At 46.3% G+C, this 18,685-nt stretch overlaps 2 pseudogenes; both read right to left on the bottom strand.

The window, feature by feature from the left end:
• Nucleotides 1-4,564: 4,564 nt before the first annotated feature.
• On the bottom strand, nucleotides 4,565-5,621 carry LOC112641280 (alpha/beta hydrolase domain-containing protein 17B-like; annotated as a pseudogene).
• An 884-nt stretch (nucleotides 5,622-6,505) lies between these two features.
• The window catches only part of LOC112641840 (stress-induced-phosphoprotein 1-like), a 32,136-nt pseudogene continuing 19,956 nt past the window's right edge, over nucleotides 6,506-18,685 (bottom strand).

Here is an 18,685-nt window from a genome sequence, read left to right as displayed (position 1 = left end):
TCTCATCCCCTTAGTCTCCACCCGCTCTCCTGATTGCACCCTGCTGCCACCCCAACACCTGCCACCCAGGGCCACTCTCTCCACTGGGGTCAGTGATCCTGCTAATGTGAGTCAGAATGTGTCATTTCATCACTGAAAATGCTCCAGGGGCTCCATCTCACTTTTAGGAAGCCTCTAGAATGTAAAGCATGAAGCACAGGTGCTTTGGGCTACTTTGAGGAAAGCTGTACCCCTAGTGTAGAAAGCCATTCTTGGTGCAGAGTAGGCACTAAATTAATTGTTGTTGAATGAATGAATGAAATATGACTATTAGATTTTAATCCCATCACTTAAAAATCACAAAATGGAAAATACATGAAAAATGAGATTTTATTTCATGCAACTAGTGTGCACGACGATTCATACATTCATTCATTCCACTGGGAAAATGTGATGTGCATTGAGGCTATGTGGTGGTTTTCTATTGCTGCATAACAAATTAACCACAAACATAGTGACTTACAACCACACCCATGTGTATGTGCACAGTTCTGTAGGTCAGCAGTCCAGGAGTGATGCTGAGGGGTCTTCTCCTCAGCATGTCACAGACAGTGTTTGCAACTAGAGCTTGAGGTCCCCCTACAAGCTTGTACAGATCTGTTAGCAGAATTCCAGTTCTTGTAGTTGGAGGTCGGCAGTCTCCACTTCCTGGCACGCTGTCAGTGGGATGCTGTTCTTAGCTCCTGTGGCCACCAGCATTGCTTGCCGGGAGCCCCTTCCATCATAAAGCCTCCACTCACAATGAATCCTGCTCACTCTTCCAGTCCCTTCACTCAGGAAGCACCCTGTGCTATTAAGGGCTCACCTGATTAGGTCAGGACTACTTGGGATAATCCTCCTATTTTATTTATTTATTTATTTATTTATTTATTTATTTATTTATTTATTTTTTTTATTTTTAAAAGATTTTATTTATTTATTCATGAGACACACACACAGACACACACACACACAGAGGCAGACACACAGGCAGAGGGAGAAGTAGGCTCCATGCAGGGAGCCCGACGTGGGACTGGATCCTGGGTCTCCAGGATCATACCCTGGGCTGAAGGTGGTGCTAAACTGCTGAGCCACTCCGGCTGCCCAATCCTCCTGTTTTAAATGCAGCTGATCTGAACCTTCACTGCATATGCAAAGTCCTTTCACGCTAGCACCTGGATTAGTGTTTGATCCAACAACTGGAAGAATATGAATAACCAGAGGTTAGTTATGGCAGGCCATCTTAGCATCTGCCTAGGACAGCCTGCTTCTTCCTTTTGTTTAATTGGTTTACCGTCAGAAATCAAACTCCAAATAAATAGATTGTTGTGAATGGTAATAATATGCATTCTGTTCCCTTAGACATAGATATTCTTCTTAAATCTTAAAACCAATAGATGATGTTTAATATCATAGTTAATTTAGAGCCAATCGAAATTAAAGTGCAATACTTCATTCTCTTCTTTGGACTCTATAATAGTTATGTACTGGTGCCTAACAAATTATCCACAGCATAGCAGCTCAGAACAACAAATATATATTGTGTCCCACAGTTTCCCAGGGTCAGGAATCCAGGAGAGGCTTATACCTGAGTGCTTCTGTCTCAGGGCCTCTCTCTGGGTTGCAGTCAAGTCAGACAGGACTGGGTTGTCAGACAGGACTGCATCATCTGATGGCTTGACTGGGGCTGAGGGATTCCTAGGACATAAGGCTCCCTCACATGGCTGTTGAGGGAAATGAGGAAATGAGGAAGAGGCCTCATTTCCTTCCCAGATGGTCCCAAGGGGCCTCAGTTCCTAGCTGTGTGGACTTTTCCATTAGGTAGCTAATAACTAGGTAGCTTCTTCCCCCAGTGCAAGTAACCAGAGACAGAGACAGATACAGAAACAGAGAGACAGACAGACAAAAAGAGAGAGAAAAAGCCAGGTAGAAGCTGCAATGTGTTTTATGTTCCTAGGTCCTGGGTCACACACCATCACATCAGCCTTTTCTATCAGTTAGAAGTGAATCATTCAGTGCAAGTCCATGCTCAGGAGGAGGACATTAAGATCCATCTCTGGAAAGGAGGATTGTTGTCAAAGAATTTGTGAACCTGTTAAAACCAAAATCAAAACTAAATATTATTTCAGAATTTTGTAAATCAAATGCTTCTTTCACCCAATTATTTTCCTTGAATGCTTCAAATTTCTCTTTGGAAAGTAACAATGAGAAGTTTATATAAATTTAACATTTATAATATTTAACATCTCTCTCTATGGTTGTTTTCAGTGAAATTTAGTAGAAGAGATTTAGGCAGTAACATACTTCAAAAAAGCACTGTCACAATGCACTAAAATTTTTTACACAGCTCTATTTGCTGTCATTTCCATTTGTATTTGCTATTTCATCAGTGGTTATTCCATTGAATGATTTCCAGTTTAATTTATATTGAGCAACAATATGCTTTTCATTCTCTGAATGTATTGAATCCAGTTGAATGGGAGGTTAATGTGACACATCAAATCCTTCACAAGATAGAATTGCCTTGCACACCACATTGAACATTGTATATCAGAAAACAATAGACGGTGCCAGCGAGAAAAAGATCAAATGACCTATTCTAGCCAAAACTCTTGTTATGACTTTCTGTATCCTCTCTAACATGGCTCAGGATAATTGACTGTGGCTCTATTCCAATGTGAACAGTTTGTGCTTTGATCCAATTTGCAATGGATTACCAAGTATCCTTGAAATGAAGTTTGGTATCTCATTTTTAATTTCCTTAAAAACAATGAACCTGGAATATAAAACAACTCCAGTTTGAAAAATGCCAGTTTCAGAAGATCTGAAACAGCAAACACCTGGGCACACACCCCCAATTGGGACAAGAAACATGAAGCCCCATGGGCCACTCCCCAGTGCCGTACCCCAGGTGTAACCTCTGTCCAAGAATTCGTGGCTAACCACTCCTTTGAGTGCTCTAACGATTTTACAATAAGTGTTTCTGTGCCCAAAGCCAATATTATTGCTTTTTGCCTGTTTTACCTCCTTGTACAGTAAACACAACTACATGTCTTCTGTGAATCGTTGTTACATGCAGGTAACTTATCCCGATGTGTTAGTGTAGTTCACTCATTTTTACTGCTGTACTGTCTTACATTTTGGGATTAAATCACATTTTTGCTATTTGCCTATTTATTTTTATGTGGGGGTTATTCCAGTTTTCCCCATAAACTTAGTGCACGAGTCTTCTGGAACACAAATTAGACTGCGGACACTTCTTTTCCTTTCTTTGTTTTATTCATTCAGGATTCATTCAAGGAAAGGCAACTTAATTTTTACATGTGAGCTTTGTTTTTTTACCATATCAGTAAGTACGAAAGTTATGAATTACATGTTCTCTTATGTCCTGCATCCAGGAGTGAATCCATGAAATTATCAGATAGGAATCTAAATCATAGGTCCTATTAAAAATAGCCCAAGTGAAAAATGACCATATAGCCAGCCTGTTTGTGGTCTTGAAGAATATCTAACACTCTCAGGTGGTCTCATAATGCAGAGTACTGAATTCTGTGAGATTTGTCAAAATTTAAAACAGCATTGCTTACAAAATCATTTTTTTAAAGATTTATTTATTTATTTATTTATTTATTCAGAGAGAATGAGAGAGAGGCAGAGACACAGGCAGAGGGAGAAGCAGGCTCCATGCAGGAGGCCTGACATGTGACTCGATCCCAGGTCCCCAGGATCACACCCCGGGCTGCAGGTGGCGCTAAACCGGTGCGCCACCGGGGCTGCCCTACAAAATCATTCTTGAAGCTCTAAATGCCTTTACATAACAAAAATGAGAATTTTGAGTAGTTGCCTCACAGGACCAAATCTATAAATCAGAACTAGTTAAAATTCAATGGTATCAGTCTTCTCATTTATAAGGTAACTAGATGGCAAATTAATAGATGGCATAAAAATAAAGACTTACATCTTTTTTTTATAGGAGGAAATGTATGATAACTAGGGAATACAGAAAGTTCAATGTCTTTTACAATAAAATAACCATTCAAACCTCCATCCCTGTACAATAAGGTTAAGTTCATCTCTAGTAAATTTGCATGTTTCCATACAGTGTATTTTATCATAAGTACCTGAATTGTTTTAGATATACCATTTTCCATCGAAAGACTATTATATTTGTATACCTGGATAAGATTTATTACATTGAGATGTTTTAAAAATATGTATAAACTTGTTTCTGATATGCAAAAGCATTTGGCAATACTTTTACAGCATTCGATTTTATAGAATTAAAATGTCATACTGTACTCACTTTGATGTTTAAAGAACATTCTTAGAAAAAATATATTAGAAGCCTGACTGCATAATACTATTCTTTCCAGTTTCTGGTTCTGGTAATTAAAACCTTCATTAAGTCTGATAACAAGTCATTTCCTGTACATTTATGAAGGCAACTGACATGATTGGCAAACAAAACCTTCAGATTTTATGTTATTTACCGAAGAGCACAGTTCAGCAAGAACAGAAAACCCAATATGCAAATTTGCAGACTATTTTACAAATTTAGCAGTTCCTGTGACCCAAAGTGTTTCAGCCTTTCAAGGTACCGTCCATAAAGTTCCACATCATTGTGACCTGCCCCTTCAAACCTTGGCAAAGCTCAAAGAATGCGAAGCCATGTGAAAAGTCACTGACTTCACCTTCAGTCTCCTGAATTATTAGCACAGGAGCTGTTATCTTAGAGATTTTGTCAATGTTTGGGAGTGCATCAAAACTGTAGGTCTTAAAAAAAAAAACAAAACTGTAGGTCTTCCAAGTGTCAGGAAGAGTGATTCCCATCCCGTGGTCAAAGGAGAATGAAGAGAATGAAGAGTGCTGTAGCACTCTCACACCAAGCAGCAGGATCCACAGATGTTCTGTCCTACTTTGGCCACATATGATCACATTTTCAGGGAAAATACCATATTTTGTGCTAAGAGTAAGCCAAGCAGCTCCTGTATCTGCATAGAGGTTTTTCTTCAACAGGTTCCCAACACTTACACAGTATAGTACAATCGGTCTGTGATCCCAGTCCTATGTAAAAGCTGCTCATCTGACCAAGATCAAGATCATTTCTGTGTGCGAAGAGTTAAGTGTACTTGGCCGCTCTTGCTTGGACAAAGTACAAACATGCAGGCAATTCTGGTGCCTTTACTGGTTCTAGTCATGAAACACTCAATAGCATCTTTTTCTCTAGAAGAATACTACCAGTCTGCTTATTCTGATTGGTGTGAAGTCCACCAGTTTCTTTTTCTTTTCTTTAAAAAATTTTTATTAATTTATTCATGAGGGACACAGACAGAGGCAGAGGCACAGACAGAAGGAGAAGCAGGCTCCATGCAGGGAGCCTGATGTGGGACTTGATCCCCTACCGGGGATCACATCCTGAGCCAAAGGCAGACGCTCAACCACTGAGCCACCCAGGCATCCCTAAGTCTAGCAGTTTCTACATTCATCACACATCATTGTATAAGTTGGATCAGGTGGTAAAAATGCTAATTTGAAGTCATTTTCCCAGGGAAAGGCAGACAGCAGCAGAGGCCACATAGGTCACTGAAGGAGAGCTTACTCATCTTCTGCACCTGAGGGGCTGGAGGAAAGGGTGGGGAGAGAGCCCTTGCCCACGTGCTGTTCTTCCTCCTCAAGGTGCGACCCACACTGCCACTGCTCCTCCACCTCCCCTTCTGTCACCACAGACACCACCCACATGCAGCCAGGTCTTCCTTCTCTTTGTTCACCTCTCTCTGCTCCCCTCCGCCTGCCACCGCGAGACTAGCTCTCCTGGAGGGAGGAAGGCAGTGGGGAACCAAAGGGCCAGCAGAACCGTCTAAGGCAGGAGTTGGTCACTGACTTAAACATTTCTTAAATATTTTACTTGTGATTTCTTTTGGCCCATTTGTTAAGAGTGTGTTTAATTCTAGTTTTCCTTTTGTTTTCGATTTCTAACTGCACCCCCCCCCCCGCCCGCCCATGGTGCTTGGAAAACATAGTTTATGTGATATCCTTTCAATTCTGTTTGAGTCTTCATCTGTGGTCTAACATAGGCTGCATCCTGGACAGTGAGTGTTCCATGTGCGCTGGAGAAGAATGTGTATTCTGTTATGTGTGGGTAGAGTGTTCTGTATATGTGTGTCAGATCTAGCTGGTTTATTACGTTGCTCAAGCCCTCTGTTCCCTAACTTTTCTTCTGCTGGTTGCTCTATCCCACTCAGAATGTGATAATGAATTCTCCAGCTGTTACTGTGGGTCTCTCTACTTCTGCCTTTCATTCTATCAAGTTTTGCTTCACAGATTTTGTTGATCTGTTATTAATGCTAGAAGTTTATAATTTTTATATCTTCTTGCTCTATTGAAACTTGTATTAATATATACTGTTCTTTTTTGTCTCTTCTAAACTTTGATTTATTTATTTATTTTATTTATTTATTTTTTATAACCACACCCGACTGGCTTGTTTTATTGGAGAAGGCCATGTGGAGTTAACAACGTGAGGACAAATGGGACCTGAGGTCGGGGAAGAACAGCACCCCCTCCCCATACATGCCCACTGCCCCAAATAAAAAATAACCAACTATGGGAGAGCAGTTGAGACAGTGACTGAAGTTGGGGAAGGGAACAGGGAACCCAGGGGGTGGTGGAAGAGACCATGCGTGTGCTGGGAGGGCCCAGAGGCAGCGGCGGTGCGAGTAACATGAGTACGAGTCTCTGTGTCTTCCACATAGGTCTATATAAATATATAGAGAGAAGTTGTTCACTTTCCCTTGCTCTCCCCTCTGCTCCGCGCGGCTTGCCGCGGTCCCAGCTCCTCTTTCCACATGAGGGCGAAGGGAAGGGGATGATGAGCAAGTCATCACCGAATTGCAATCAGACCCACATCCGTCAGCTTCTGGATCTTCTGGGCTATTACAGGATTCTTTAAGTGTTCGCTGAGTGCCTGAGGGTCCTTCTGCATCTGCTCCAGGATAAGCCGCGTGGCAGGGTCACTCATTATCTGCTGCACCTCAGGGTCAGCCATGGCCCGTCGCTTCACGTCTTCGGGGTTATCGTGGTGGTTGTACTGGGCCATCATACAGCGCTGGTAACCGTCTGCCGCTTCCTTGCAGGTGGAGTCCAGATCTAACGCCTTCTGGTAGACATCCATGGCTTTCGTGTAGTCCTTCATTGCCTCCAGGGCAGCTGCTTTCCGGGTGTACCCCTTGATGAAGGCCGGCTCTAGCTGGATACATTCCTCACAGTCCTGAGCGCCAGCTGAAACTCCAGGAGTTTGGTGTAGCAGGCAGCTCGATTGCTGTACAATTTGGCATCTTTTGGATTCCGTTTGATGGCTTCTGTATAATGCTTCATGGCCTGGGGATAGTCCCCTTTCTGAAAACATTCATTGCCTTTGTTCTTCTCCTCCAAGGCCAGATCTGGGTTTATGTAAGCCAGCCGCTCTTGCTCCTTCAGAATTTTCTCTGCCTGTTGGCATTTCTTGAGCACATCTGGGGTCCGGTGCTCTGCCAAAGACTTGTTATAGAAATGGGTGGTAGCCTTGCACTTTTCTTCCTTGGAGTAGGAGTTGCCAATTCGAGCATAAGCTTTGGCAATCTGTCGATAGTCTTCTCGGTTTTCTCGCCCCACTTCGATGGCCTTCTCACAAAGCTCCCGGCATTTACTGTAGTCGCCCTTCTCGAAGTACACGGCTGCTTGATTGGTCAAGTAAGTCATGTTGGTGGGGTCCAGGTCCTTGGCTCTGTCATAGTGCTTCAAGGCTGTGTCAAAGTCTTTCTTCTTGTAGGCTTCATTCCCCAGCTCTTTCTCTTTCAGCGCCTGCTTCTTATTCTCTGGAAGATCTTCTTCCATTGCCTCTGGCTTGGTGTCCTTCCTGGGAGGAGGAGGTGGGGGAGGTGTTCCAACTTCCTCCTCCTCATCCATACTGCCCAGATCCACACCCAGCAGGATGCTCAGAGTAGTCATGATCCGGGGATCTTGCAGTTTCGTGCCCAAGTCAGATGGCTTGTTTCGTAGTTGCTCTATCAGCTCCCGGTAGGTAGGATCAGCGAGCAGTGTCCTTGTCCTGGGATCACTCTCCAATTTCTGGTACAGATTGGGCATGTTGAAAGGGTTCATGAATTTCCGTTCTGCCAACCGAGCCTCCATATTCTGTAAGCCCTCTTTGAGCTGAGGATTATTTGCTTCATGTTTTAAACCCTCTTCGTAGGTTCGCTTGGCTTCTTCAAATCGGTTTAAGAACTCAAGGGCTGCAGCCTTCCTCGAATAGCCCCTGCCCCAGTCGGGCTTTAAGTCCACCGTTTTGCAGCCATCCTCATAAGCCTTCTGGTAGTCCCCTTTCTTGGCGTAAGCTGCAGAGCGATTGCTATAGAGCACATGGTTCTGGGGATCTAACTTAATGGCCTCAGAGTAGCACTGCAGTGCGTCATCAATGTTGCCCGCACTCAGGGCCTTATTGCCCTTCTCTTTCAGCTCATTTACCTGCTCTATAGCCCAGCCTGGAACCCCGTTGAATCGACTCCATCCGCTCTGCGTTCCCAACCCTAAACTTTGATTTAAAGTCGATTTTGTCAGATATTAGTACAAACAGTCTTGTTCTCATTTGGCTACTATGTGCATGGGATTCCTTTCTCCATCCTTTCCTGTCAAACTATTTGTGATTTTAGATAAAATGAGCCTCCTTTCAACAACATAGAGTTAGATCATCTTTCTGTCACCATTCTGCCACCTTTATCCTTTGATTGGTGCGTTTAATTCATTTACATTCAAAGTAATTTTGCTGAATAAGGAAGGGCATGTTCCCATTATTCTGTTATTTACCTATTGTCTATATTTCTTTTAATTATGTTGTTCCTGGGACACCTGGGTGGCTCAGGCATTGAGCATCTGCCTTTGGCTTGTGTTGTGATCCTGGGGTCCTGGGATCGAGTCCCACACCACAGGGAGCCTGCTTCTCTCCCTCTGCTTATGTCTCTGCCTCTCTCTCTGTGTCTCTCATGAATAAATAAATAAAATCTTTAAAATTTTTTCCAGAATTGTTTTAGTATTTGTTTAGTTTATTTAGTAGAATGGTTTAACTCCCTTCTCATTTCCTTTTGCATGTATATTCCATAGATACTGTTTTTGTGTTTACCATGGGGGTTATATTACACATCCTAAAATTCCAGCACCCTAACTGTGTATTTCTACAAGCTTATTTTTTTTTTAATTTTTATTTATTTATGATAGTCACAGAGAGAGAGAGAGAGGCAGAGACACAGGCAGAGGGAGAAGCAGGCTCCATGCACCGGGAGCCCGACGTGGGATTCGATCCCGGGTCTCCAGGATCGCGCCCTGGGCCAAAGGCAGGCGCCAAACCGCTGCGCCACCCAGGGATCCCAACAAGCTTATTTTCAATAACAGACAAAAAGTGTCATTTTCTACAGCTCCATCCCATCCCCTTATAGTGATTGATTTCAGAATATTACATCTTTACACAGTGTCCGAAAACATAGACTAATAATTGTTTTTATGCATTAGTCTGTCAAAATAAGTTGAAAACAAATAGTGGAGTTATAATTCAAAGTTACTAGAATATGGCTTTTAAGCAAGTAGTTGTTTTTTAATATATCGGTCTTTTAAATCATGTAGGAAACAAAAAGTGGAGTTACAAATCAGAATCACACTAATACTACATTTATAATTGCTCATTTACTTCCCTTCACTAGCCCTGTAAGTCTTCATGTGGCTTCAAGTGACTGTCCAGGGTCCTTCCATCCTATAGGATTCTCTGTAGCTGGTCTTGCTAGGCAAGTACAGTGGTGATGAACTCATTCAGCCTTTTGTTCACTGGAGAAGGTCCTAATTTCTCCCTCACTTTTCAGATCTGTTTTGCAGATATAAGATTCCTGATTGAGTGCTTTTCTTTCAGCACATTGAGTACTATCAGTATGTCTTCTGGCCTCTAGGGTTTCTTTCTTTCTTTCTTTCTTTCTTTCTTTCTTTCTTTCTTTCTTTCTTTCTTTCTTTCTTCTTTCTTTCTTTCTTCTTTCTTTCTTCTTTCTAGATTTTATTTACTTATTCATGAGAGACAGAGAGAGAGAGAGAGGCAGAGAAACGGGCAGAGGGAGAAGCAGGCTCCATGCAGGGAGCCCGATGTGGGACTCGATCCCTGGTCTCCAGGATCATACTCTGGGCTGAAGGCGGCACTAAACCGCTGAGCTACCCAGGCTGCCCGGCTTCTAGGATTTCTGATGACAAATCTGCTAATTTTTTTACAGGAACCCCTGTCTGTGATGAATCACTTTTCCCTTCCTGTTTTCAAGACTCTTTGCCTTTGGCTTTCAACATTTTGATTATAATATGTCTCAGTGTGGATATCACCCTAAGTGGAATTTGTTATTCTTCTTCAGTGTTTATATTCATTTCTCATCAATTTGAGGAACTTTTCAGTCATTATTTCTTCAAATAATCTCTCCTACCTTCTTCTCTCTTTTCTGTCTGGGACTCCCCAAAATGCATAGATTGTTCCCTTTATGGTCTCAGTTCTCTTCTAGGCTGTCCTCATTTTTCTTATTTCTTCATTCTGCTCCATGGATGTGATCATTTCAATTGTCCTGTGTTCAAGGTCAGATATTATTTCTTCTGCTGGCTGAAATCTGCTCTTAAATACCTCCAGTACATTTTTTATTTCAGTTATTGTTTATGTCAGCGCTGGATGTTAGTTTCTTTTTGTCTTATATCTCTTTGTTAATATTTTATTTTATTCATACCTCATTTACTTGAGTTTTTGTGTAATTCTCTGAGCATCTTATAGGCAGTTGATTTAAAGTATTTGTCTAGTAAGTCCACTATCTGATCTTCCACAGGGACATTTGATGTTTGTTTTTACTTTGAGTGAGTCGTATTTTCCTGGCTTTGCGTATTTTGTGTTTTGCTGTTGTTGAAAACTGGTGTTCTCAGTCTCCTAATGTGGTAATTCTGAAAATCAGATTCTCCCCATCAGCAGGTTTATTGTTTGTTTTGATAGTTGATTGCTATAGACTGTGTGCCAGAAATCAGCTTTAGGTGTGCATTTCAGCTCTTCTCATGTTGTTTTTGAGTCCACATTTTCCCTGAGCATGTGTATGTGGCTACTTTCTATATCCCCACCCCTCCTGCCCCTACAGTGGTGTTCACTGAGATTCTGGGTACCAACTGTTATGGCCTGGAGACCACTCTCTTCCCTAAGGCCACAGTCCCTGGTTACTCAATGAGGAGGAAACACCAATGTTAGTGTAGATTTGGGGAAACACTTTATAAGCCAAAACTGACTGGAGAGGCGTGCCCCCTCTATGTAGAGGCCTATCCTGGTGCAGTAGCCCAGGGGAGACCCTGAGGGGGTCCTGGCTGAGCAGGCAAAAGGGGAACTCAGGCTTTTGTCCTCAGCCCTGTGGCCACACAGATCTGCAACCAGCCCCCATAAACATGCTGGGTGCTCCAATATGCACTCCACCACTTTCTGTGAGGAGGACACTGGACCCACAAGTCCCTGTTGTTGTGCCCAAGATCGCGAATTCGAGAAACCACCAAGGAGCCGACACCGATGCAAGCGCACGAGGGTTTATTTGCAAGCTTGAGCTTGGGTCCAAGTATACCCGACACGGCTGAGCAGGGACTTGGACCCTGAGACTAAGAGGCGTAGCAGCTTTATAGGGGCCAGTGGCCAATGGGATACGCAGAAAGTTGCACAGTCATGTCGGTCCACACGCAGGTGGCCGATTGAATTACATTTTACCCTAAAGTATCCATTTGAACTGGCCTATCACTGAGCCGATTTCCGATTAGGGTGTGCCCAGCAGCTTGACTAGGGTGGGCAGCACCCTAAGTAATAAGCGGGTCATGTGGGGGCGATACAGGAGGTGGCGGGTGCAGCACAAAGTGGAGTCAGTCCTGCTCTGCTTGTCCAGGGGTAGGGGATTTTTGTTAAATTTCCTGGGTCCCACATCTGTCACTTGTTCTAGCTGCTGCCTCTGATGCTGGAGCTTGGGATACATCCCTCAGTGATGTCAGTGCCAGAATTTTCAGTCTTGACCACCTCAGGTCCCACTGTCTGCAACCCTTAACACCTGGACAGAAGTTCTACCACCCAACTCAAAGCTCATATCTACCATGATGGCTGACCCAGGGATTTGAGGGGGGCCAGCTGGGAGCTCCCTAGGGCTTTGAGCCCTGCAGCTGAGTCAATGACCTACAACGTGGCTAAAGCCCCTTCCTGAGCCCAAGACATCTCAGAGGCATCTGGTGGTTAGGTGCTGCCTGTCTGCAGTGCCCATCTGGTTGACATATGAGTGCAGGAAGCACTGTGCAGTCTTGGTTGCTTGCTTGGGCAACCAGGACCAACAGGTGGCATTAAACTCACCTAAGAACACATGCAGGTACATGCACATGGGCACACACACATCATAAAGGAACCCCGTCACCAACTACCCATAAAATTACCACTTTCTAGCCTCAAGGCCAACTTCAAGGAATTCTACCCACAACATTTATTCATTCATTCATTCATTCATTCATTCTTTCATTCATTCATTCCCCCAACTATATTCAGTGAATGTCTCTATGCCAATCTGTATGTTAAGTCTGGTAATCATTTAATGACATAGACACAGCACATGTTCTCCTAATGTTTATAATCTCATAGGAAAGACAGACAATAAACAAAACATAATAATACTTGTACATGACACTATGTGATATATATACCTGTGACCTATTGCTAGGTAACAAAATAATCTCTGAATAAAACAACCACCTTTTAATTCTTTCTCATTGTGTGGGTCAGCTAGGCTCAACTGGCAGCTCTTCTGCTCCATGTGACATGGGCTGGGGCTACAGTCATCTGGAGATCTGAATAGTCCAGAATATTCCAGAGGGCTCCCTCACAGAGCTGCAAGTGGTGCTGGCTCTCAGTGTGTAGTACACTGAGCTTGGTAAATGCTGGTTGCTGCCATCATGGCTTGTTGGTGCTACCTGGTGTTGATCCAGGTCTTGAAGGCTACCAAGATTTTGGGGAAAAGAGAAACCCATAGAGCCCAATTTGTGCAAAATATTGTTTTGCACTTGCTCAGAACTTCTTCAGTTACTCCAAATTCAGCTCTGACTTTCTCTGAAGGAGGATAAACCCTTGCTGTTATCTCTCTCTCACCCCTTTACCAGCCCTTGCTGCCCTCCCCACTGTGATGCCTCAGCATCACTAGCTGGCCCTGCCTCCACCATCTACTGGACAGGAGCAGGAAAGGGTCCCAGGACCAAGGACAACACCCTGGAGCAGAAACTCAATGCCTTCTTGGTCCCAACTGTCCACTGACAGAGAACATGGCCCCTGAGAGACATGTCCCTGTGGCCTGTTCCTCCAGGCCAGACAGTGGTTACAAACACTGCTTCTTCTCTATCTGTCAGGCTCTCATTTGCATAAACACCTGAGCACAGAGACCTCTCAACCACAAGCACTGACCTCACCTGCAGCTTCAGCCTCCTTCCTTCCCTAGCCCTAAGCCAGCAGCTCCTAACTGGAAGGCTCATCAGAGTGCTCAGGTGACCACCAGTCACAGTCTAGAAGAAGTGGACTACAGTGGGGTCTGTATTTGACCTGACTCAGGAGCACCCCATGCTCACAGAGGCCTGTCCTTGCCCTCCACCCTCACCCTGACCCAGGCGGCCAGGCTGCACTTGGCCTTCGGTGCTCCTTCTTGGCCCACCTGCACCTGGAATCACAGCTCCTCCCCAAGTGCAGCTTGGCTGAGGCTGCCAGGGCCTTCTGGCCCCAATCCTAGCAGGGACTAACCAGGCAATGCAAGGAGAACCTGTTGCAGTCTTCTTCTAAATGAGGTAGAGGGGGTTCTTGAGACCCCAAGCCTGAGGCTATCTGTCCATCTTCTGAACCCTGAGACTGCCATTGCCACCACCTCTCTCCCACCTCCCACATGGAACCCTCCCAGACAAGAGCCCTCCCTCTGGTTGAATTCCTGATATATTTCACGCACTAAGCTAGCTCAGGATCTGAAGAAATCCTATTAAAATTCGTTTTCTGAAATAATTTGTTTTGGACATCACAATTTAAAGCAGGAATTTGAGAAATTGACACATGACTTTTGTATTCTTTCTCCAGTAAATGCCTCAATGATATATGAGGCAATCATTTCTACCCTAAGGAATCAAAACTGGTGTTCCCTCTGGGAGGGCCACCCCAGAGAACAACAGGAACATCTGCAGACCTGCATGGCTCTTTGCTCTAGTTGTGACCTGGTCTCAGCCCCTCAGTGTGGGGCAGGGGACTAATCATCCCAGTCTGCCTAAGACCAAAGGCCAGCTTAATATTTCAAGATTTTATTTATTTATTCATGAGAGACACAGAGAGAGACAGAGACACAGGCAGAGGGAGAAGCAGGCTCCCTGCAGGGAGCCCGATGTGGGACTTGATCCTGGGACCCTGGGATCACAACCTGAGCCAAAGGCAGATGCTCAACCACCGAGCCACCCAGGCGCCTAAAGGCCAGCTTATAAGTAGATTAGGTTCCAGAGTGAGAAATCCGATGCCTGCCATGATGGTCACCCAGCAGTGGTAGAATCAACTGAAGGACCCCAGGCCCCACACACCCCATTCTTTCCCTGTCCCATGCATCACCTTGTTTTTTGCCCAAACACAAAACTCCATCTTTCTGTTTTCACCTCCCCTCAACCAGCCTGATTACACAGAAATCTTTTTTTTAATTTAATTTTTATTCAAGTGGGCCTCATGCTCAGCGTGGAGCTCCACATGGGGCGTGAACTCATGAGCGTGAGATCAAGACCTGCGCCAATATCAAGAGTCTGACTCTTAACTGTCTGAGCCACTCAGGTGCCCCTACCTGGTAATCATTCTGACCATCCCTTCCTCCAAATCTACAGGGCAGTGAGCAGCACAAGAAAGGGAACCGGCTCAGGGAGGGCAGAGTGAGGCCACAAGGGTACAGACAGAATGCCCTGCCCTAAGTAGTTTCTTAGACTGTGCCCTGAGGGCCTGGACAGGACACATCAGGGAGGCAGGATAAAAGCAGTGGCCACAGCAGCCCTGAGAATGGACTGACCCTCTCTACCCAAATGATCAAGGGTTATCTGCTCACACCCCCAGAGTCTCCCTGAGACTCTTGCATATGATCCACAAGAAAACTCCAGGAAGCATGGGGGCATATGATGGGAACCAGGAAAGAGCACAGGTGGGAGTGACCCAGTGGAACAACTCGGGAGACAGGTCCTGGAGGAGCCATTCGAGGGGCTACAAAGTGGACCAAAGGTGACCATCTATGCTCAGGATGCATCTATGCCTTGTGAGTGGAACTTCCCAAGGGGACGTCACAGGCAGGACTCTGGCATGCTCTCCTGGCTGCCACATGGGGCCTTGTGAGTCCTTTTCTTTCTTTCTTTCTTTCTTTCTTTCTTTCTTTCTTTCTTTCTTTCTTTCTTTCTTTCTTTCTTTCTTTCTTTATGATAGTCACACAGAGAGAGAGAGAGAGGCAGAGACACAGGCAGAGGGAGAAGCAGGCTCCATGCACCGGGAGCCCGATGTGGGATTCGATCCCGGGTCTCCAGGATCGCGCCCTGGGCCAAAGGCAGGCTCCAAACCGCTGCGCCACCCAGGGATCCCCTGTGAGTCCTTTTCTTTGATTCCTCATGATGGCCGAAGATATTGGAACAGGTGTGGACAGGAAGGAAATAGAATCATTACTTCTGGTCTGGATTCTTGCCCAGTGTTAAACTTCCCCACTAGGTCTTGGACCCTTTACTGCTTGTGCCTCTCTGGTCCCACGATCACCTGGGCCCTCCCCAGTCAACACATGGTCCCCACACATTACCTCCAGACAGAGAGTCCTGCCGAGCCTGAGAGTAGAGAGAGGTAGGGACAAACTCAGAGCAGGGAGCCCCAGTCCCTACTGCCCAATCCTCACCCAGAGCAAGGAGAGGCCACACTCACCACTCAAGGGCCCTGGGGACCCAGGGCTAAGGATGTAGATGCAGATGTGGCTCCCAGCCCCTCTCAGCTCTCTGACTTCCAGCTCCTGTTACAGAAGCTTTTCATCCCCTCTGATCTGTGCAGAGGGAGACATAAAGTGCCCCACGTCCTAGGAGAGCCCCTCCAACCCTACCCACTGCCCAGAATTCTTATCTGGGCTTCCACAGCTGCTGGTGGTATCTTGTTCTTGGAGAAAAAAACACGTGCAATGATGACAGTAAGAAAATCAGCAGGAGCAGCAGCAGGCAGGTAGCTGTCCATCCACTCCGGGGCACTGGGGCCTTTCCTGGAAAAGGGCCTTATAGTGACCTGGGCTCCTCAAGGATACAGGCCTGCTCTCCTCTCCCGACCCTGGTTCCTAACTCAACCAGGGTCAGAACCCCCTCCACGGATCACCCCAGGCTCACTTGAGGGCACACAGTGTACAGTGTGGTTCCTTGTGTCTTCCATCTGGCAGGTGAACCTTTGCTCCTCTCCTTGAGACTTTATGGCCCCTCCTGTCCAGTAGGTCCGTCCCATTCCCGACACTACTGGTAATCTTTGCTCAGGGGTTCCCATCCTGAAGCCAGGTCAGGGAGGTATTCCTGGGAGAGAAACTGAAAGCCCAGCATGTCAGAGGGATCATGCCTTCCAAGGCCTGGCTGCAGAGCATGTTCACTGTTGGGGGCACTGAGGAAGAAGGCACAGAGCTGGTGAGGTCCATGGCTGAGCCCTGCTCACCTCCACAAAAGACAGAGAGAAAGGCTGCTTCTCCCACTTTCCACCTCTGGCTGAAGCCCTCACTGACCCCAGACCTGCTCCAAGTCTGTTCTGCACCCTGGGACCCAGGTCCTTAGCCCGGGCAGGAGGATGGGCCAGGAATGGGATCTCTTGGATGCATGTGTTACTGCTGACGAGGGGGCATGGAGGGTGGGCTCTTCGGCTGAGGGGACTCTAAAGGAAACTCTTTGTGACAGGGAGACTGAACTTCCTCTCTTGCTGACACCTGCCTTCTCTGGTTGAGTTCTACGTAGGAAAGCCCACTGCTCCCTGGACTATTAACACTGGAAGATTTCATTTCCATCCCAACCTGCTCGGTGTCTCTAGAGACTGTAACAGGACAGGCGGATCTCAATACAATGTGCCAACAGAACATGTGCGCATCCCATAGGACAGGACTGCTGGGGGAGGCTCAGTGAGTCTGGGGAAGAAGAAGGCTCCTTCCCCGGGGGTCATGCCTGACCTGTCCAAGAAGCCCATTCAGGTTGCATCCCAGGACTTCTTGATTTCCATGATCGCGGTCCAGCTGAGGATGGGGGAACAGTCCATCCACGGGTCTTCAGGTCATAAAGAGAGGAAGAGCTCCCCATCATGGCAGAAATGCCCAAAGCTCCTGGTGCTGTCGTCTTCTGAGATCTTGAGCCCCATATCTCCTGCAGGGAATGCAAGCCTGCCTCCAGCCAGCAGTGACTTCTCCCACCCTGTGTCCCTCTGACTTCCCTGCCCCAGTGACAAACTCCAGCCAGAGAGCCCCCCTTCCTCTCCTCTATGTCTTCTCTGTGCTGGCTCAGTAATGGCCCCCTTAGGCTGAAGTCCACAGACCTTTAGCCCTCACCCCCACCCCCAGCCAAATCCAGGAAAGAGACAGGGCTCTGCTCTCTACCCTGAACTTCCCTGGGAAAGTCCTACCATCACTCTTGCTCTGACCCCACTCTCACCTTGCCTGTGCCTACAGGGCCAGGACACCTGTCAGACTCATTCTGAGGCTGTTTCCAGTCTCTCTCAAGTCCTTGGCCTCTGTGTTCTGCGTCTCAGACCCGGGACTGCTTCTGCCCACAGTCCCTGTGGCTCTACCATGTCAAGGTGGAGGAAGGCTTGATCATCCAAGTGTCCCTCAGTGAAAAATCTCCGATACACATCCATCTTGGACTCCACTGTGAGGTTATAAGAAAGACTGCGGGAATCTGGGGAGGGAGTAGATCACAGATGAAGTAACCTGGAAGGAACAACATAACAGATCCTTCTCTGAAAAGCTCTGCTGTCCTGAACTGCCTGAAATATTGAGCATGCAGAAAATGCACCTGTACAAAGGACAAGAAGGAGGCTTTCCATACAAGAAGAGAGGAAAGGGGGCAGGAAGGAGAGGGAAGAAGGAATGGCAAAGAGAAGTGGAGATGGACAGACATGCAGCATGGGAGCCAGGAGAGGAAGGCATGGGGTCCTGTGGGTGGTGTAGGTAAGAGGTCAAGGGGAGATACTGGCCTGCAAGAAGCAGGGGGAGGGCAAGAAGGCCATGGGGAAGGAGAGGCCTTGTGAGCAGGGAGGCAGGGGCAGTGGGGAGCCCAAGGTTGAGTGATCCATGGCCAGAGATGCCACGGTGCTCGGGGATTATGGTGGAGTGGAGAGTCAGGGGCTGCTGCCTGTGGTGAAAGTTCATCAGGGAAGAGATGGGGTCAAGGGTAGAAAGGGCAGTGAAGCAGAAGGGCTGTATGTTGGAGGGTATGGTGACCACAGGGGAGCTCAGGGTGTGTCAGTGCCCCTAGGGGTGAGGAAGGTGTAGGCTTAGGCCCAAGTGGAAGAGTGGCAGGCTGTGATCCCAGGTGGGGATGGGTTGGACCTGCCAGTGTCCTCTGGGTCTCAGAGCATCAGGGCAGGGAG

This window comes from Canis lupus, chromosome 12 (assembly GCF_003254725.2).
Source record: "Canis lupus dingo isolate Sandy chromosome 12, ASM325472v2, whole genome shotgun sequence".
In the NCBI taxonomy this organism is placed as follows: Eukaryota; Metazoa; Chordata; class Mammalia; order Carnivora; family Canidae; genus Canis; species Canis lupus.
The sequence above is the reverse complement of the archived record's forward strand: the minus strand, read 5'-3'. Positions and strand labels throughout refer to the sequence as shown.